Source organism: Rhinolophus sinicus, linkage group LG02 (assembly GCF_036562045.2).
Source record: "Rhinolophus sinicus isolate RSC01 linkage group LG02, ASM3656204v1, whole genome shotgun sequence".
Classification (NCBI taxonomy): domain Eukaryota; kingdom Metazoa; phylum Chordata; class Mammalia; order Chiroptera; family Rhinolophidae; genus Rhinolophus; species Rhinolophus sinicus.
The window spans coordinates 128,080,050-128,103,132 of NC_133752.1; the positions used below are offsets into that span (position 1 = coordinate 128,080,050).

The window sequence follows — 23,083 nt, forward strand, 5'->3', positions numbered from 1 at the left end:
ATAGTCATTTTATTCCTTCTATATTTTGAAGTAGAAAATGTGGATTGAGAGGGACAACAAATTCCCTAAAAGAAAGGACAGCTAAGTTTAAAATAGTGAGATGGGAATGATTTCTACATATAATTTACTTTCCTACTCAGAGAAAAATTCCAACAAATGTCATTAAAAAAAAAAAAAGATCTTACCAGGAATCACATAAATTAAGTTCTGTATATATTATGAAATGTGATACAGATCAGTTACTTTCAAAGTATCCTCATTTACAGAAGAGTAAATGAATATTCACTGAGTATCTACTATATAGTACATATTGTCATAGGTGCTGGGAACCTATGGTTTTTTATATCAATTATCTACCAAGTTAACCCTGGTACTTTCTAAAGTTAGATTTAATAAACGTAGACATAATAAAGAGACAACAAATGTCACTAATATTTAAGCAGTTTTTAGTAAGATGTTCTTTAAGAGCATCTCACTTAATAAGCAAACCTTATTTTGATATCTTCATCCCATTCTTTCCCCTGGGGTCCAGCCTCCTACATCTGCCTATTTGACAACGCTTGAAAGTCCAATGAGAGTCTTAAATGCACTACGTAAAACACAAAACTTGTTTTCTCCTCCCTTACCTATTCCTGTTTGAGTCTTCTTCAATACAGTAAATGCCTTCACCAAGTTTTCAAGGCAAAACCTAGGATAATTCTTTTTTTTTTTTCCTTCTCTGAGTCTCAAGTTTCCCATCTGCTAAAGAAAGTAGTGTTGCCAACACATAGGTCTACTGAGTGTTTCAAAAGAGCTAATACCTAGAAAGGTCTTACTGTTGTGTTTGGAACATAGTAAGCATGCGGAAAATATCATCAGGACCATGTATGATTTTGTTATTTTACTGGATGGGAAAGTGTTCCCTGCCATTCCAAAGAGTCTTGTGAAGTGAGGAATTTAATCCTAACAAAACAACACATTAAAGTCTATTTTTGAAAAAATTCTTGATGAGATAAAGAGGGTTTCCAGATCCAATTCTAGCAAGCGTGGCAGCTTCCCCCACACCAACAAGTAATTCTCTAGAAGGGTGTTCCAGAATTCAACTCAATTCTGACACTATCTACCCAGAGACTGAATCAGATTCCACAGGTTAAGGGCTCAGTCCCACAAGACTGCCCTCCACTTCAGATTCCAGTCACAAGCCCAGGCTGTTACCTGTACTTCTGAATCAGAGGATCCCAAGACCCCCTCCTTGGGTTCAATTAATTTCCTAGAACAGCTCACAGAACTCAAGGAAACTCATTTACTCGCTGGATTACTGATTTATTATTAAGGGTAGTAAAGGCTACGAATCAATAGCTAGATGAAGACATACATAGGACAAGGTCCTGAGTGAAGCTCAAGGAGCTTCTGTCCTTGTGGAGCTCAGGGCCCATCAAGGTGGCAAAGAGTTCAGGTTTTCCGTTTTGGACGCTCTCTGGAAAAAGGGCCCTACGATAATTCTTAATTATTCCTCATAACTAATCCATTAAAAGTCTTACAGGTTCTACTTTCAAAATACATCTCAAGTCTCTTTACTCCTTACCATTAGTTTGCCAGGAGCCTAATCGAAACTACTAACCTCTGATAGCTTCCTGGCCTGCATTATGGCAATAACTTCCTACTGATCTCTCTGCCTGTACTTTTGACACCTAAATATATCTTCTCCAAAGAAACTAGAATACATTTTTATCCTAGTCAATTATTTTATGGTATTCTTTTATTGAAAACCATCCAATGGCTTTACATGACTCTAGACAGAAATTCTAAACTCCTTATCGTTTTCCATTTACCTCTTCAAATTTATCTCCAACCACCTCCCTTTTCTCCCTCTTCACTGGCCTCCTAATAATTGTGTCTTGTTCTTTCTACCTCTTCTTTTCCATAAGACATTGCCAAGGTTCTCTCCTTCACATCCTTTAGGGTTTTATACAGAGGGTGCCCCAAAAAATGCCTACACATTTTAAGAAAGGAAAAAAAAACTATTAAAATTACACTGATGGTAACCACTTTGAGCACCACTTGTAATTGCAGAAGTTAAATGTGACTTGTATTCATCTTTTGTTATCGGTATATATTGAGTATTACAATTTTAAAACAGTTTTTTTTTCCTTTCTTAAAATGTGTATACATTTTTTTGACAGCATCTGTATAAAATAACTTCCTCAATGAAGCCACTTCTGAAAAACCTATGTAAATTTCACCCCGTGTACACATTAAATTCTTATTTCCTTCTTAGCATGTATCACTAAGGTGTTATATCTTTTTCATGTGTATCTTCTTTATTGTTTATTTCCCCAGTAAAATGTAAGTTCCACAGGAGAGGGGTTGGCCTGTTTTGCTCACTGCTGTGTTCCCCAGTGCCAGCTATAGCACATTATACATATTCAAGAAATTTCTGTTGGATGATTTAATAAGGAACTGACCAAATGAAGGATGGTAACAAATCTGACCTCTTGACCACACAGAATAGTGTTCAGAACAGGAATGTTGGTTGAAAGAATGAACAGACGATATTAGAAGGCAGAACATCCCTCCGTGGCACCATTACCTTTGTCACCTGCCATGATAGCTACTGAGCTTTACTTTTGTTGGGGATTTTTGCATCTATGTTACTGAGAACTATTGGTCTGCAGTTTTCTTTTCTTGTAAAGTCTTTGTCGTGTTTTGGTATTAGGGTAATTTTGGCCTCATAAAATGAATTAGAAAGTATTCCCTCCACTTCTCCTTTCTGGAAGAGATTGTAAAGGATAACAGGCACCCGTCATGTATAGTCTTATGGGTTCTAGTAAGTACCTTGCATACTTGTCTGAGGTAAGGATGTAAGTCAATGACATACGAGTAACAAAAGGTGAGTAAAACAGTAAGCCCACTAATTGATCCAGCCTGAAACTTTGTGTTTCCTGTTTGTATTTATTTCTTTGCTTGCTATTTATTTATTTATTTATTTATTTATTTAAATAATCTTGAAAGAGTCTACTGTAATAGTCTGGGCATAGACTATAATGTCCTTTACCCAGCATGTGACCTCGTGAGCACCTCAGTCTCAGAGCCCTCCTTTTATGTGATAGATACCTTTCTGTCTGAAAAAAAAATGTGCTGTTTAGAATAAAAAATATACTTGATGGATGCCTATTTCATTTGAAGATATAAATTGCATTAAAAGAAATGTCTCAGAAAGTGGGCCTCCACATTTTCACTGGCCATAATAATGCAATGTCTTCCCAGTGTTTTTTGAGAAATGCTTTCTGGTGCATAAGGTGGCTCTAAAGACAATTCCAAAAAATGTGTTAACCAAATATTTTGATCAGTGGTAGCTTTTCTGAAACCCAAGGTGAACATAGTGAAGGGAAATACTCATTTGGATATAAATTTCAGTTTATGAGCTTTTTTTTTTTTTCTTCTAAAGGGAGTTTTACTATTTCATAGTTATGGTTCATAAAATTTTAGTATTTCTTCATTCTGCATTGCGACTATTTTTTTTAATAAGAAATACCTGAAACATTGAGGCAGTTTCCCAACTATGTTCAGAGACTGACAATACTGATGACATTTTTGGAAAGTAAAGAGATATGTATCTAATCCTTCATGTGTATATAGAAAACTACTCATCACAGTCCAAAATTCCATTATAGAGAGACATATAAACAGATATTTATTCTGTTTCATGAACTAAATTTCAGTGTCCATGTGGAATAAATGGGTTCCACAAGCTGAAAAATGTAGTTTCAGGGAAGGAATGAAAAGGCTTTTGTAATGTAGAAAAGTATTTTCCGTTAGGAAAAAATCTGTATTTTGCTGTATATAAACAGGAATTGTTAGTATAAGAAACTAAATAACCTTTATTGATATAATTATTAATATATTTAGCTTTTATTTTCTGAATAATAAATAATAGGCAAAGGCTATTTTCAGTTACTACATTTTTAGTTCACTGAAACTGCAAAAATTGTTGTAACTGTGAAAGAAATTATTTGTTTTGTTAAATACAGAAGAAAAACTACCAACTAAAACATTTTTTTTCAGAAAATGCAATAGATATATTAAACTGTTATATGTTTTAAGGTATCAGAGACCTAGAAACTAAATGGTATATTTGAGATCTATAAGGAGAAATTGTAATAAATGCTTGAAAGCAATATCAATTCAACTTTGGGATGAACAGAAAGATTACTTTTTATAAAGTCAGGTATATGCACAGAAATCATCTCTGCTATTCATCAGAGACATTTCTTTCAGTAGAAAAACACAAACTTAGATTTTTGGTTTGAATGCTGTTGCCTATATAGAAGAAACTGGTGGGAAAACACTATCCTGCCTAACTACCACGTAATGGAATTATACTCATTAAATGTTGCATTTTAATGTTATTTGTTTATTTTTATGTGATAATTATTTGAACTAATGATTTGTTTAAGAGAAATTATCAAGGATTAATGTCGTTTCTATAACTCATTCAGGTTAGGTTTATCTCTTCTTAAACAATTTATATATTCTTAAAAGTCGCTAGGTATTCTTTCTTATCATCTATTTCCTGCTTTATAGTGGGTATCGTCAAATAAATCATTTTATTTCCTATTGCCACATTGATTTTCTTTTTTATATTGACTAGATATGTACAAATTGTATTGAATTTAGGAGTGACTAGCCCAACTTAATCCATACCAAAGTTACTTTGCCAGACAGGCAGGGCAACAGAGCTCTGATTTATTCTGTTGTGTCCCAGAATAGGACGCTTAGTCACTGGGAAATGTAATTAAGAAAAATCTCAGGATCACAAAAGATGCCCTTTGAGGCCTAGGTTGTGGATATTTGATTTCGTAATGGCCACAGCGCAGCCACCCTTGCATTACTTAGGCCTAGCTATGCGGATTAGATTTCTCAGGCAATTCAGCTTTATCTAATATGTAAATTTATGCATTCCTTGTCCTTTCCATTTAAGAAGATGGAAAGCCTTAAAAGAGTTAAAATAAGTGGATCACATTGATTTTAGTGCGTGGTTGACAACAGTCAGAATCAATAAGATTAAAATGAAGAGTAGGATAACTGACTAAATAAAACTTGGAGGGAAAAAGGTAGAGAAGAATGTGATTAGAGTAACTGAATGACCAATATTTTAGTGGGTCTAAATAATTATTTGTTCTTTGGTAATTGTCTTCCTTTCTACTAAAATAAAATCTTTATGAGAACAGGGGCCCAGAGGGCTTGGAAGAGTAATTGGCATAGAAGATGCTTAACAAAAATCACTGTTGAATAAATAAATATGTGTACTCAGATTTCATGATGAACAAAGTGTGTTGGGTCAAGGGAGAGGAGGAGACACAAACATTTGGACTGAAAGCCCAACTGTAGGGAACTTCAAACAAGTTCATATGTGAATATAACTGGTGACAATGAGGTAATTTTCAAGTATCACTTCAAAGGGATGGGGGAACAAAAGCATTTGGAAAATTCACACAGAATTGGGAGCTGATATCCTTGTAGTCTTATTAAGGCCAGGTTTTTATAGTAGTTTTTGAAAGTTGCCAAATAGATGTTGAAATAACTCAGTGTAGGCATTGACCATTCCTGTCCTAACTCACCTTTGAATATTGACAACACTCCATCTTATCCTTTGCTCTTAGTTCTTGAGAATGGAATGGAAAAGAGGGGTGCTTTACATTGAAAAAACTCTTTTAACAACTCTTTTCAATGGGAAATGAACCATTTTCTCCCAGTGGAATTTTCAGAGTGAAGAGGGATTTTACGAACTTACATAAGGAATTCTGTTGTGCCTCAAGCTAAATAGCAATAGAGATTTTGAAAACTTTTCTTTTAGATATTTTATTTTGCTGGAAATTAGACTTGATAAACATTTATGGGCCCCTTTTCCAAGATGGCTTTCTAACTCTCTTATACTGCAGATTAGCCTCTTAGTGAGGCTTAGATCAAATCTGGAGATGCTATGTATTACCAGCTTCTATTTTGAAATTGCTAAGTTTTCCTTGAATAGAGAATTTTAGTAATGAGGAAGTAGTTCTGTTTGATTTTCTATCTGTGACACTTGTTCTTCATGTTAAATGGGACTATAGTGGGGGTGCGGGGGAGGGGTGTCTACTTAGGGCTCTAAGATTTTCTTGGAATCCAAAATCTAGAGGAGTAATGACAGATATGTCCTTATTTGGTCCTTACTCCCTGAGTTCTTCACACTACTGCTCTTCCCTCCCTAGGCACATATGCTACTTGTTCTCTCAAACCATCTAAATTTAATGAACAGAAAATAAAGAGAAATAGTAAAATATAAAATGCTAAACGTCAAATAGAACAAAAAATTCTTTGTGGCCTAATATCTGGTCTAAAAGTAACCAATTAAGCATAGTGCCTAAATACATAGCATGCATTCAATAAATATTTGGTAAATTAAAGGAACAACTATATGGCTAATGCAAGAAATTGGTGAACTTATTATACTGCAATACTTGATGCTGAACTTTTCGAAAGACACAGAGGACAGGATTCTTCAGTGGAGTTCGATAAAGCCTTGAGTGGTAGGTTGAGTACTTCAGAGAAAAAGACGATGAGACTTACCAGTTCTCTGTCTTCACACCATTCACAGATGCTCATTTAATTAGCATGCATGCTCATTGTCTCTGCTTAAACATTTCCTCTATGCATATGCTTTCTGAAAGGATGTGTAACTACTAGATGTATGTATTCATTTTATAATAATCGAGTACACCTGTTCCCCTGACTTATACACATAACCTTAATGAACATCCTTTCTACTTAATAGCAGAAACTTAAGCAGAAACTTAATAGTTTAATACTGCTTGGCTACCCCTATCTGAGACCATTTTGGTCCTCATGCTTTAGCTCTACCAGTACCCCTTCCCTACATCTGCCATTCCTCTGATGAGGAGAATCCTGATCATGTTATAATGACTTTCTCTGTGTTTTAGAAAAAACTACTACCCTCTCTTTCAATTTCTAATGTCCTTATACTCAACTTGCTTTCCTTTAGCAATGATATTCAAAGTAAACCAAAAAAAAATTTGTCTAATTGGTTTAATTTTTAGAATCATAGAGTATTTTTTTCTACTATATTTCACTGTAAAGTTTTATTTTCACAAATCATATGATTTGACTATAATGTTGTGGATTTACAAAACTTGAATCTGATCATCTAACATCATTTATAGCATTGTTTCTGTGTGAAAATGTGTTTTGAGTTCTAAATATTTAACTTATAAATTAAACTTTTGAAACACAACCCAATTGAAGTCAATGCCTATATAATAAATACGATCTTTAAAACTAGCTGAAAACCAGGGTTTTTTAATTTATAAAAGGATTCTTATGGATTTTGAAAACAACTGAAATTATTCCAATCATTTCAGGACACATTTATTTCATAAAATAAGTGTACCTGAAAACCTAAAGATTTTGACCATTTGCCCTTTTTAGACCCTTGTCTCAGTGGAGTCTACCATGTCGAATGCAAGAGTTAATTTTATGGGTCAAACATGCCCTGTAGTTTCCCTACTATGTCTAATGTTGCTTTTTGCTTTCATCCAGTGCCAAAGGTAATCACAACATTCTTTGCATGCAGAAGACAGTTCTTTGTTCCCTCTCACTACAATGTATACTTACTTTAGAGTTTGGCATATTGAGTTGGCAAACAATGTATACCTTGTTTGCACTAAAAATAAAGCTATGAGAAAATTCTCTTACTAAAATGAGATAACATAGAAATATTCATTTATGAATACATGGAAAATCCTGAACCCAAATTGGTTAACTTACTTGTACCAAGAAATTATCTTTTGAAAGTTCATCACTCCTAGGAGTTGAGTCAATGGAAACCATAACAAAAACACAGGTTGGAATTCTTAAAAGAAGTGGTGTTACGTACATATAGCTAATATTGAAAAAATGACTTGTTACTTAGAAAGCTTTGTAAAACTAAAGATTCAAATGTGAAAAATAATTGTATAAACTCTAAATTTAATACCTTTGGCTATTATAGATACCATTTATATTATTTGGCAACTTTGGGAAACTTTTATTTTTTTATTATTTTATTTTGGGAGAGAAGCTTTTAAATTAATAGACATTCATATCCTTGACATCCTTAATATTGAATTTTTAATTTAAAAATATTTAACACTCAGATGAAAGGGGAAATAAAATAGTATAAAATCCTTGGTGCAGAAATAGGAAATAAACATATGTAGGAAAAAAAAAATCCAAATTTAATTGAATTTCAGTATTTTTAAGTTTGATATCAATTATATGTCTGTAATTTTGCAGTGTTTTCCTCTCAGCTGTTTCCTTGCTCTCATATTATAGAGTAGTGGTTCTCAAATTTTGGAGTGCATTGGAAAGATCTGATACACTTATTTAAAATGCTGGCTCTAGAGTCCACTCCCAGTGATTCTGATTAAGTAAGGCTGGCATGGAACTCGGGATATATATTTTTGTAGGCTGACTTCAGGCTACATTTTTGAGATGCTTCTTGGAATATTTTCAGAATAGAAGAAGAAATTATTCCTAGAATGCCTCAAAGTATAAGAGAATAAAATGAAAATGTTTTAAACTGTATGGTAAACCCACACTGTCAGGACATCAACCTGCCCTTCATTATAAAATGATTGCAAAAACCATTAGACGTTAGTACTGTGAAAATTGCTTTCTGTGAAACTAAAGTTCTTTTGATCCAGGTACATGCATTTTCAGACTACTTTGTTTTTCTAATCCATGTAAAGAAATTATGAAAATTAGAAAAAAAATGTGTTTCAACAATAGCAACTGTGATCCTATTCTGTAGTATCATATTGCATGAGAGAGAGGAGAAACTTCTAGTACTAAAATAGTTCATTCCCAAAAGATGAAGAACTTATAACACAAGCCTGCTGGATAGATTTATTTAATAAGTTGATGAATTTATAGGAGTGTATACTGGGTTTATTTCTATGTGATTTTAGTATTGGAGATTGATTGTAGCCAACTTCCTCAGGGAAAAACTAAGATGCAAATAGTGGAATAAAGTCTTCAAGACATAGCTTCATACTGTAACATTATTTCTCCTCTGTACAGTGAGAGTAATGTGAAAAGCAATTCTTTAGAAATCCAGAACTTTAGTAACATTGGACTACAAATAATGATTAGTGAGATAATTCAATCACCTGCAATGTATTTGACAGAATTATGTTTATGCCTAGTGAAAGTGTTGGAAATGACTTAGACCAAAGAAGCAATTTGATTGGTTAATGAATAGCCTAAGAATGATAATTGAATTTGATGGAATTCATTAGTTAAGACATTCAAGCAGATACTCTACAACCCTAATTATATACGCTAACATGTATCGTCACGATGTGATATATGTACTTTGTTGTTGAATTAGGCATATATGAAAGAGTGAGACATAGTACAGCGCAAAGAAACATCACCCTGAGACAAATACTGCCTCCACTCCTGCCCCCCTCCCCAATACCCTAGCTAAAATATCATCTGTACAGCAAGGCACAAAAGCACAGAGGCAGATGCCAGGGCATATTCTTTTAGAACGCAAGGCTGCTCAAGATCATCTACAGATAATGAACCATGACAACTTTGGATATTATGAAGTATAAAATGAGAGTAGGAAAAAGCAAAAAAGATGTTATGTAAACCACCAGGGCCCTGTCGACTAAAGTAGGACTTGAAGGGCATTAACAGTAGTAATAATTTCAAAGGGCATGACAAATACTAATATTTAATATCAAAAACATTTTTAAAGTAAGCGATACAGACCTCTCATCTTCTGTACAATTGCTTCCCCCACCCCACATGTGAGAGTAATGTGAAAAGCGATTCTTTAGAAATCCAAAACTTTAGTAACATTGGACTACAAGTAATAATTAGTGAGATAATTCAATCACCAATGTATTTAATAGAATTATGTTTATGCCTAGTGAAAGTGTTGGAAATGACTTAGACCAAATAAGCTATTTGATTGGTTAATGAAGATCATGTGTGGGGATAGGGGGAGCATCGTTAACAAAACCTTTCAAAGTTTCTGCTTTTCCCAAGTACCTTAATCAGACCGTTGCAGTGCAATTTCCAGGAATGAAGCGATAGGCAAATGAACAGACTTCCAAGCTGAATTCAGGCGTTTGTCACTCAAGTTCTTGCTCGTTCTTGTTTTCCCTTGAGGGAGAAAAATAAAAGAAATAATCCATCAAAATGCTGGCCTGCAACTCTGCGCTTGCCTCTGCTACTATCTGGGCACATAGCGTTCTGCTTATGCAGCCCATTCATTATTCACATCCTGCTCCAGCTTCCTCAATTCCTGGTTGTGCCGGGTGCTCCAGGCTAAGAATCAATAGGTGTGAATCATGCTGACATAAAGAAAAATCTAGAAGAATAAATGTTTCAAAAAAAGCGAGTTTTACACATTTCTCCTGACAACTCTTGTTCAATGGCATTGGTCTATTGAAGATAAAAAGCATGTGCTGCCACAGAAGGTGCCCAGTGGAATTATCTTCTGCAGGGAATTATCTCGAAGCAATTCATACTTTGTTTTGCTAACAAGACTCCTTGTTAGGATACTGAAGTGCTATCCTTCCCTGGCAATGTTCTCCCACCTTTTAGAATTATTGAAAAGCTAACTGAGTCTATTTTGATTTGTGAATCTCTTTGTAAGCAACAACAGCTGCCACAGTGCTAATAAAAAGGAACGGCATTGCTATTTACGTAGGAAGGACACTGAAATATTGCACATACAAAAGCACCTGAGTTGCAGAGGATCTCTATCAAATATTTTAATAGTTCCCTTCCCTCCTTGATTCTTTTGTCCTTGCCTCCTCCCTCCCTCTCTCCTTTCTTTTGCATTCTTTTTTCCCTTCTTCCTTTAGTCTTTGTTTTCCTTAATGCACTTTTTATTGCATATATCTATTCTCTGATAGAGAACAAACTACTTTCTTATATTTGAGATTTTTAAAGAAAGATTTTCAGAAAATGAAATCCCCAAACTCTGAGGTTGAAACACAAGTAGGGAGATTTAAGTTATCAGCTGAATCTTGTCGCCCCAATTAAGAAGGGAGGCTCTGCAGATCCCAGTGGCTCTGATACGAATCACACCATGTTGCTCTCTTTTCAGTTTGGGTTTCAATTCTCTAGAGGAAGCTAACATGGCAACACCCTGTGATTTGAGGATTCAAGTTTTCCTACTACAAGATAAATGAACACACAATCACTGGCAGCTTTCGTTATATTTTGAACAGAATTTTATAGTTCTTCTGCTGTTATTAAGGAGTCCTATTTGACAATTAATGGACCAGCATCATTATGGCATAAATCCATGTAGAAAAATCTTCTGTGGGTTTGCAAGGTGTGGGAAAACCTTAACTGTTGGTTTAAAGAAATAGATCCTGCATACGAGAGCTCTATTTCCGGAGTGGCTTCTGAGCTCCATTTTGCCTGCCTGAGATAGACAAGGGACGGTTGACTTCAGCTCAGGATGTTTCCATTATAAATATTTATTATCTGTGATTCATTCAGTGAATGTTAATGGAGTGTCCTTATGGACCTTTTTGGGGGGTGAACAGATCTTGGGGATAAAAAAGAAAACAAGATAGTTTTTGTGCTTCTGAAAGAGTTGGGGAGACAGAGATGGAAATAAAATAAGAATATTACTACAAATTGATAAGTACCATAATGAAGATTTAGGCAATGTTAAGTGCTGAACAAAGGTTCTTCTCGTCCTTAAGGAGAATTCTAATTTCTCATTTTGAAAGAAGTGGGAAACTGTGAGCTTGTATGTGTGTGTGTGCCTCCTTCAGATATTGGGCATGAGGTGATCACACGATGCAGCCCTGAAATTATTTAACGATTTACACAATTGTGGCTTTTCACAATTGGATCTTTTTTCCAACAGTGATTCTAAGCATAAAGTGGTTTTTTCCCCGCCAGAAAGCATTTAAAACCTTTTCCCTATGGCTATAGGTCCCAGAAAGTATTTGATTACTCAGAAAGCACAGTCAACCGGAGTCATTTTCTACATGTTGCAGAGAATACATGAATTAGAAATATACTCCCATTCTGGAAGCCAAATAGCAAAGATTAAAAACCATCTGTCATTGGGATTATGAGCCTACAAGCAAGCAGTAGACTTCCAGCAGAGTCTGGGGCAGGAACAGTGTGTAACACAGATTTAAAAACACAAGATTTAACTAGACTCATTTGCACAGTCACATGGTTTAAAGGATATTACCAGCTCCCACTAGAACTCACTTTGCCCAATATGTTGCATAAAACCATGTTTTGTAAACTGAAGACATTTTTGATGGAAATTCATTCTCTCTCTCAGAAACAATTTTCTAAATGCTTATTTTGTGTCAGGCAGGGTCCAAGACACTTCAAGTTCATTGGCAAAAGAGAGAAATAGCTACCTCAGTGCCCCCTCACTTCACCCCAAGGAGCTTGCTTAGAGAGAGATAGATGACAAATACACACACACAAAGAACATATGTAATTACATAATTTAAATCATAATAAGTTCCCAAAAGGACAGGAAAAAATGCTAGGAAAGTGAAAGCAGGAGGCCTCATCCAGAATTGGCTTCCATGTAGAAGTCACATTTAGGAATTGGCTGGGTTTGGAGGTATGTTGGGGGTGGGGGTGGGTGAAGGGGTAGACTCAAGGTGGAACAGTGTATGTGTGAAGTCCTGAGACAGGAGCAGATTTATATGTTTGAGAAACAACAACAAAAGGTCAATGTGGTTATAATATAGTGAGTACAGAGAAATAGGGAGCATGTGAAGGCTGGAGGCAGAACTGGGTTAGCCTCTGCTGAGAGCTCTAGGTGAGGGATCCGTGGGAAACCACTGAAGGCTCTAATCCCTTTAGTTATTCTTTGAATGATGGATTGGGGTTGGGGGTGTGTAGGGACACTTACCAGGATGAAATTTAAAAAACCTCTTTGCATGAGTCTATTGGCCACTTGTATGTCCTCTTTGGAGAAATGTCTAATTCAGGTCCTCTGCCCATTTTTTTAATTGGATTGTTTTTTGTTGTTGAGCATGAGTTCCTTATATATTTTGGATATTAGCCCCTTATCGGAGGCGTTGTTTACAAAAATCTTCTCCCATTTGGTTGGTTGCCTCTTTAATTTGTCGATGGTTTCTTTTGCTGTGCAGAAGCTTTTTAGTTTGATATAGTTCCACTCATTTATTTTAGCTTTTACTTCCCTTGCTTTTGAAGTCAAATTTATAAAATCCTCTTTGAACCCAAGGTCCATAAGTTTAGTATCTATGTTTTCTTCTATGCAGTTTATTGTTTCAGGTCTTATGTTTAGGTCCTTGATCCATTTTGAGTTAATTCTGGTACACAGATGGTAGATGAGGGTAAAAGGGATCAAATATATGGTGATGGAAGGAGAACTGACTCTGGGTGGTGAGCACACAATGTGACATATAGATGATGGATTACAGAATTGTACACCTGAAACCTATGTAACTTTACTCACAATTGGCACCCCAATAAACTCTAATTTAAAAAAAAATTATTTTACCTACTCTCAGCAGTAAAAATTATATTGATTTAAAAATTAATTTTCTGACTCCTTGATGTTTAGTTGGTTGATTTATTTTTTTAACTTACAATTAAGTTGCATTTTTCTTTATAATACTTATTATTCTACATATACGAGGTCAGACGATTAAATTTGCAAACTTGTTGTAATGAACTTGCTAACTTTCTTTGATACCAGAGGGATTATTCATTATGAATTTGTACCAACTGGACAAACAGTTAACCAAGCTTACTATTTGGAAGTGCTGAAAAGGCTGCGTGAAAAAGTTAGATGAAAATGACCTGAACTTTTCACCAACAATTCATGGCTCTTGTGTCACGACAATGCACAAGCTCGCACAGCACTGTCTGTAAGGGAATTTTTAGTCAGTAAACAAATCACTGTACTGGAATACCCTCCTTACTCACCTGATCTGGCCCCCAATGGCTTCTTTCTTTACCCGAAGTTAAAGGAAATATTGAAAGGACAACATTTTGATGACATTCAGGATATCAAGGGTAATACGACTACAGCTCTGATGGCCATTCCAGTAAAGTAGTTCCAAAAATGCTTTGAAGGGTGGACTAGACACTGGCATTGGTACATAGCTTCCCAAGGGGAGTACTTCGAAGGTGATTATAGTGATATTCAGCAATGAGGTGTGTAGCACTTTTTCTAGGATGAGTTTGCGAACTTAATTGTCAGACCTCGTATACTTGTTTGTTTCTTTTTTCCACCACCACATCTTCAAAAGCCTGTAAGAGCTATTTTTTTTTTTTCCCCAGGTTAGCTCACTGATGCATGTCTGGGGCCTAGAACATCATTTGGCACATACTTGTAGCAGTTCAGGAAATACATCTTGAATGTATAAGTGAGTGGATAATTTAGAAAATTATCTCCTAGTAGTTGCTAGCAATCATTTAGTGTTATTCTTCCCCCTAAGTTACTTTCATGCGTGATCAATGTTGCATGATAAAGTATAGCATATTAGATTAATAAAATGTGCTCCTGGTGAGTCATCATTAAAAACAGTATATATAGAGTTGTAGCTTATGGAAAAGGCATAAATAAACCTATTTGGGCAAAGCAAATGTATGAAAAATAAAAGATAAAAGCAAAATACATTTTGTGCTAACATATTTCTCTTAGATTTTAGGTTCAATCATTATAGAGTAAGATCTAATCATTTACCCATTATTCGACAGGGAATTTATAGGAATATACCAAACCCAAATGCATGTACTTCAAATTTTGTAATATTAAGAGTATAGTTTTATGGCACATATGTAAATTTATAAAGCTGATAGGCAAAAAATATGTAATAAGTTAGGAATTTTAATATACTATTTCCATAGAATAAGATGTTTCTAATTTACCAATTATTTTCTTCCACTGAACATATGTACTATAAATTTTATTGGGTTACATATAAATTGTTTTAACATATCAAACAGCTTAAATAATCTAGAGGAATGTGTTAAAAATTTCCAGAGTTTATTTGCTTATGATGGGCTTAATTTTGACATATATGTTCAATTTTATGGTATAATTTTAAAAAGGATAATATGAGTATTGCTCAAATATGGAAAATTAACTTTATAGTAGTCAATGTAGGTTAAAGGATTTAGTAGACCTTGGTAAAGAAAATATAAATCATTAGTTTATGAGAAATTACCCCAGGTTTTTGACCTTATGTGTAAGCAAATCAGATGATATAGCAGCAAATTAACCAAGACATTAATTTTTGAAGAATAATTATATTAGAAAATTTCTTTTGCCAAGATGCTCTACAGGATATTTGCATAAGAGCAATCTTGTTTGCAATGGGCAAAGACAAAAAATAGTAGAGCTAGGCTTTTACTTACATCATTCAAATTTTTTTTCCCAGTTAAAAGAATAATTTAGGATAAAATGTTTGCAAATTGTATTAGAAACACAGAATGCAAAAATATTTCAGAATTACCTAGTTGTTGGTTTCATTACCTATTGGTGGGCACCATAGCTCCAAGAAATCTGCATACCCCCTGACATATTAGGTAAGATTGTAGGCATTTATGTATTTATGCATCTTTACCAGATTCTCAAAAAGAATCAATGATTCCCCTCCTTGATAAAATGTTGAGAAATGAAATTTCACTTGCCCAAGTTCTCACATTCATATCTTTTGATTCTCAAACTAGTGAGTGAAAAGTGCCATTTTCATCATAGACTTTATATTTCCTATGTGCATGATTCAAGTCAAACCAATATAGCACTTTACTTCTAAGAATACAACATTAAAATAGCATAAAATACTCAGAAAATCAAGTTTTGCTTTATTATTAGCATTAATTTTTTTTTGCATTTTTTAAGCAAAAATGTCAGGGAGAAATCCTTTATCAAAATTAGTCAATGTGAGATGAAAGCTACAAGGAATTTTATATAATTTTTCTTTGTGAATTGATCAAAGTGCATTTGAAAAGCATGGTTCTCTTGTGTAATTTAATCCAAAAAACAATGCATTTACTTTCATCTTTTTTTTCTTTTCCTAGAATCTCAGCATGGAATAATACACTGTGAATTTTAACAGCCTGTTTTTGTTCAAGTGATTGCCTTCAGTTTCTCTAGTCCTTTGTGAGGACAAATGAATATATTTCTTTTTACTTTTGTAAATTTGTTTTAAAGTTTGGTTTTAAATTATTTCAAAGAGTTTTGGACTTTTTACAATCAATTGAGTTAGGAAAGAAATATAGTGTAGAGATTTGCAAAAACTAGCCATCATGCACATGATCTATTGACCATTGTTAGTTGCATATTAATTACTAGATAACAAATAAGAGCAACCCTAGTAACAGTAGTCTACTATGAGAATTTAGGGGAACTCTGATCTGAAGTCCAGGTAAAAAATCTTTGGGAGAATAGATCTAGGAAAAGCACACGAACAGGTAAGGTACACACACACACACACACACACACACACACACACACACACACACACACACACATAATGCGTTATGACTAAAGCCAAAGTAATTCATTTTATGGCACTATCTGTGTCAGTTACAGCCTCAATTTCACAATCATTCTTGGATTGAATAAACCAAGATGTTAAAAATTTACTCTGCACAGCAATCAGTTGTCTGAGTTCCAGAAGACTTTCTTACATGCACAAGAGAAGCAGGGAAAGAGAACTAGCAATAATTTATAGGTGAGGTTAAAAGTCGAGTAGAGACACAAACTGTTAGAACCAACAGAACATTGACATGTGCTTAGATTTTATTTAGTTACTTGTGTCAAAATGTGCTCTTTTAATAAGTCTTTCAATAAAGCATAATTTATTAACACTTATGCTACTTAATAAATTTAAACTTTAAAAAAGTTTGGAATAATATTTCTATTGTTACGAGTATATATCACTTACTATTTTACTATAAATCCAGTTTAACAAAAAAAGTGAATGGACTCTTGTATGGAAAATAAATATTGAGTGATATTTACAGTAAAGAACTGAATTGCTCTTTCAAAAATGGTTATTTTTTGGTTATCATTGGGTTCTGTCTTCTGACAGCTTGAGTTCAAATCCAGGCTCCAGCACTTCCTAACTATAATCCTCAATTTACTCATTCAAAAAAATGAATATAATAATTCTCCCATAGTGCTGCTTTGAAAATTGGATAAATTAATTCAATTAAAATGTTAGCATATAATAAGCCCCATTGGTTTGGCTATTGTTAATGCTAATATTATTGATATAATTATTCTTTTTAATGTAAAGTTAACACAAATTTTAAAACACTACATCCTAAAGAATCGCATTCTTCAATGCTGAAGGCACACGTACAGTTATGCTTTATTGGAGTGTATATCTCATCACCGTACTGATTGTTATTTATAATTTTTATTCACATGTCATGTTTCTTATCTTGCCTCTTAGTCTCTTGAGGGCAAAAAAAAGTCTTATTAATTAATCTTTTCCTCTCTTTTTGTTCTCTATTTTTCCTTTCTTCTCTCTATTATATCAACACATACGTATTTATTGAGCAATTATGTGGCAGGCATTTTTGTAGGTCTGAAGTTACAGGGGCAAACAAGACAGATAAAATCTGACATTATGTTGCTTTGGTTCTTATAAAACTCAATTAAAATTCTGTTACTATTTGCTAAATTCAATACCAGTATTGGACTGCCAGATATAAAAATAAAGACATGAACAAATATATACATAATAAATAGTTTAGAAAATGCATTTAAAATGCAAGAAACTGTAAAAAGGTAAATATTCATAAAAAGGCAATACAATCATAAAAAGTAACTACAATAATGAAGGCAGAGTATACTGATGTTGGTTGAATGGCTATGTATTATCCAGTGAAAAAAAATCAAGCTGTTTTTTACATAAATAAGCACTAAATAAACCAAGTTATAGTTAAGCCACAACAATTTTTAAAAAATAATTTACAGAAGGAGCCATATACCTTGATGAGAAAAGAGCATATCAATAAAGAAATGAAGTAAATTACAAAATTAAAAAAATTATTTTATGGTATGCATTTATTTTGAACAAAACATTGAGCATGTCCTAGATTTCTACCTCACACTGTCTGTGGCAGAAGAACACAGATATGAGAAAACTCAGAAAACCCAGACATAGCAAGTACAATAGGATAAGAAAGGCTCTATGAAATAACTTGTACATGTAATAGTAACCACTTTTTGTTTCTAAACTTCATAAATTACTTATTTTTTTAAAATGCCGTATCTTCTACATATTATTTGGGCAATAAGAAGAGAATATGAGTAGAAGACAACTGTATGAATCTCAACTGAGCCATTAAATTAATAAATTACCTGTTTCTTAAATCAGACGTAGAAGCACACAACAATTAAAGCTACTGAAGAATCACTAACATTTTGAGTCCATCAATTACATTGGAGAAAAGGAGAATAGGATATTTATTTTTAGTCCCTAGAATTATTTTATATTTCTAAAGGTACTGTGAACTAAAAAGAGCTACTCAAAAAAGTGAAGTTAGAAATTGTGTAAAGTTTAAAATCAAGTCCAATAAATGACTGAATTATTAATGATATACAGATGAAATTTTAGAATATGTAAAACTTAAAAAAAAAGAGCTACTTTAATTATTTCCATGTTCTTTAAAATATATACATACAAATCAGTGAAATATGTTTACTTTGAAAACTCTTAGATCTTCAGGCACTGCAAAATAAGAAAATGTATATAATTTTCTAAACCTACTATATTAGAATATACCTATTTCAATCTGAAGAATTATATTCAGCACAGTGTCTTGTGCAAAGAGATAAACATCAACATCTCCTGGTAGAGAATCTTGGATAATTAAGTTATCTCTTGATGTCTTTTATCTGCAAACCTTATGCTTCTAGTGTACTGTTGAAGGCGAGTGGGTTGTAGATCATTTATCAAGTTCTTTAATACCATATGAGGGAAGATATACTAGTATCCCCATTTTACAGATTGGAAACTCAGGAATAGAATGATTACATAAATTGTTCAAAGTCACACTATTAGTGAGAGGTTAAGCTGAGATCTGTATTCCAGCTATCAGTCTTTCAGGCTAATTCTCATTGACGTAACATTCTCCTATATTTCTTAGTGTATGGCTAAAAGATCGGTGAACCAAGATGAATTGGCTAATATATACATAATACTGCTGAGATAGTTTAGGATGTGAAGTGGGCATAGTGTGCTGATGGCTTGTTTTAGTTCAGGCAAAGATCTTCACATTTTCTTTTCAAACTCATAATGCCTAAAACTAAAACTAACTCCCACGCCCCCCCTGCCCACTCCCCACACATACATTGATTCCTTTCTCTCTCATTTGGTCATCTGTTCATTCATTTCAGTAGGGTTTATTGGCAATTTATAATCGGCTAAGCACAAATATAAATGACAGTTACTTTAGTCATGCACATCATAGGGAATCATCTTTGCCTCCTTCCCTCTTAGCGTAATCAGGCCCAATTCTATTAATTCTTTCTTCTTAATGCATCTAATAGCAAATTGCCTTTTCCTCTCCATTGGCACCATTAATGCATTGAGAAGGCTGATTCGGGTCTTTATCACTTTATACCTGGAGCACTGCAACCACCTCTGGAATAATCTACCTCCAATCTATCCTATACACTAACACCAGATTAATTTGTCTAAAATACTTAAGCATATAACAAGGCGATTCTTAGAAGAGAAGGTACTAGTAGACAGAGCAATAGATATTGAGGCTGGGGTTATCACTTATAAATTTTCTCCCTGAAGATAATCATGATACCCTGACGAGGCATCTTTCACAAATTATCCAGTGAAAATGCAAAACTGAAAATGCAAAACTGATGAATTATGTCACTCTCCCAGTTAAAATCGTCAATGGCTCCCTGTTGCTCTGAGGGTAAGTTTGAACTCCTTATGCTTACAAGGCCCTTTATTTTGTAAAAGTTGAAGTTAGACATAGGGTTAAGTGTCCTGCCTTTTACGACAACCTTGATGTCTTCTCCAGCTTTCTCATACTTCCCTCAGTTTTCACATCCTCAAATCAACTTCTGGAATAAATCAAGCTACTTCCTCCATTCCTCACTTATTCTTATTCCAATTCCTTACCATGGCACATAAGGGCTTTCCTGGCCTTAGCTACCATTCTCCAGCATCCTCAGTCTACTCTAGACAAACTGGCCCTTCCTCCAGGTCAAAAAGCGTGTTCCTACCAAGAGCCTTTGCACTTACTCTTCCCTCTACTCATGATCTTTCCCTGGATATTTGCATGGCTCATTTCCTCAGTTTATTCCCATCTTTTATCACATGTCACCTTTGTAGGGAAGTCTTCCAGAGCCACTGTGCCCTTTCCCCATGTTTATGTTCTTTATAACTGTTATCAAGACCTGACATTATAGACTTTATTTGTCCATTTATTTATTTTGTTTCCCTCATGCTGCAATGCATGAAAGCAGACATTTTTATTTTATGCGTGCCCATGATACCAGCACTTTGGATAGTATCTGGACCATATGGGCACTCCATAAACCTTTGTTGAATGAAAGGGTTTTTCATGTCTCAGCTTGGATATTATGTCTGCTAAAACTAGTACTAATTCTCAGATTGGTATGATTCCTTTAAACTCTGGGTTAGGTGTCCTGCATAATTGTTTGAGTCGACGCTGCACTAGGCCTGGCACAGACTGGGCAAGTGTTCAGTAATCATTTATTGAATTACACTGAAAATACTTTTAGGTCTTTTTCTTCAGAATTTAGAGTAAATTAAGATATGAGCTATTCTTTTTAACTTTGTTGGTAAATGTACATGGAACACTTTGAGATTCACAGATGAACTTTTCAATGAAATGATGTAGAGTATATGTCCTCTCAAATTAATTTCATCCTGTTTCCTTGGCCATTGCGTAAAATTTTTCCTTTGTATATTTCAGATTCCAAAGTTTCTTTTATTGGGGAGTATACATCCTTATGAGAATCTCATGACTCTTTCAATAAAAATTCACATATATTCAATATGTAGTTTTTGCTTTTAAGAGATAAAAACAAAAAAATCCTGAAGCCCAAAATAGACTCCTACACTATGGACCCGGATAAAAAAACCTTACTCTTTTTCCTCTCTCTTTCTGTTTTCTACCCATTTACAAACAAGTTCAATTTTCTCCATACTAAGCCAAAATATTAATTCTACATTGCCTCTCCTTTTAAGATACACCATCCTTTCTCCTCTTTAGTATGAAACTTTCACGGTAGACTTTTCTGCACTTACTTCCTTATGTCTATTAAATCTTTAGCAATCTGGCTTTCTCATTCATTCTACTAAAGTCATCGTGAACCTCAGAACTGTCAAATCCAACACCTACTAACCTCAATTTTCAACTTCTCTACACCAGTGTGATTGTTAAGTACCATTCCACTGTCTCAGAACTTTGGTTGTGTGTCAATACACACAATCTTTGGTTTTTGTAGGTCTTTGTTTTATTTTAGTGTCTTTTTCTGCTTATTCTTCCTTTATCATATCCATATTTAAACCCTGTAAGGTTTTATCCTCAGCTCTCTGTTTCTATATTCTTCCATGTACCCTCATATTATTAGTTTCAATATTATTGCTATGCAGATTACTCCTCACACTTCATCTTTAACGCTGGCCTCACTATACTCTAGACCTAAATTTCTTCCTGGTGGTTATCTACTTATAGATGTCCCGCTGGTATATTAAACTCATAAACCTCAAATGAAATGTGGCACACTCCCTCACAGCTTCTCCTCATTTTGTGTTCCCTAGTTCAGTATCTGATAAGAAAACTTAAATTCATCTTTGACTCCACCGAATTTCCACTCCCACATCTGATGAAGTGTCACATATTATTGATTCTTCCCCTGAAATGTCCCTGGTATTCTTTCCCATCTATTCTATCAGTTCACTGGCTAATCCAGGTTCTTATCATGTTATTGCCTATCTGTGCTTTAACTTCATAACTGATGTCTTCCCTTTCATATCCTGCCACTTCAACCCAATCTCCACACTGCTCTGCCCTCTAGCCTTGCTTTACACTTCCAGAGCACTTCGTATTTCTATTAAAAGACTCACTTTATTTTCCCCAATACTGCAGTTGATTGCATACATGTCTACTTTTGTCATCAGATGATTAATTTCTGAGAGGCAGAAATGATATTGTAGCCTATTTTATATCCTTCTTAGTGTCACTTTGACCACAGTGTGAACTTAATACATATTTGTTAAATTGAGCATAAGGATGTGTGAGAAAACAAATCAGGAAATGTGTCACCATTGTGCTAGGCTGGCTAAGATGCCATTCTCTACTGTGACACAAGAAAATAAAACTATATCGTTGTCCCTAATAGTTTATGCTCAAATATTAGCTAAAATGTTATCGATTATCCTTGGTATTTAGTTTTTGAACAAGGAGGTGTTCAGTAATCTACTGGAAAAATTCAAGAGAGTAGAAGCATATATTTAATTAATAGTCACATATAATTCAGAAATTAACAATTATTTCACTTAAATTTGCTCAATACTTATTTGCAAGACAATGTCTTTATAAATACTAACTTTTGTGAGTGTTTTATAATCTGTAAAAACATGGAAGGGATAAATAAAAAAATATAAGGGATTGATTCACATGCTTGAATTTTTGAATCATACATACATCTGGGTTTAGTCTAAGACTTTGTAGATAGAGAGATAGGTGACTTACCTTGCCAATGTTTTTATTCTGACTTATCTGAAACAAGTGTTATGACAGAAATGTTTGACATATATGTTGTGAAAGCTAAAAATGTGCTGTAAGAGGAAACTACTCTCCATAGAGAGCCAGGCAAAATAAATAGGGAAGATGGTGTAGTAGAAAGATTGTGGGTCCCTAGAATTACACAGACTTGGAATTGAATTGTGACTTTAGCACATTACCAGCTCAGGAATCTTGAGAAAATTGTTCAAATTCCATATCTTTAAATGATGATAATGGTACCAGTCTTAGAGTTATACGGACAGAATAAGATGAAGTATGA

The 23,083-nt window shown here is 34.2% G+C and overlaps 1 protein-coding gene across 3 annotated transcripts in view; it reads right to left on the reverse strand.

The window, feature by feature from the left end:
* Positions 1-23,083, reverse strand: part of SYT1 (synaptotagmin 1) — a 505,880-nt gene that overhangs the window by 394,407 nt on the left and 88,390 nt on the right. For all 3 annotated transcript variants that reach the window (XM_074325375.1, XM_074325377.1, XM_074325376.1), the window contains exon 2: positions 10,075-10,188. The gene's annotated coding sequence lies outside the window, so the exon portion shown is untranslated. The remainder of the gene's footprint in view (positions 1-10,074; positions 10,189-23,083) is intronic.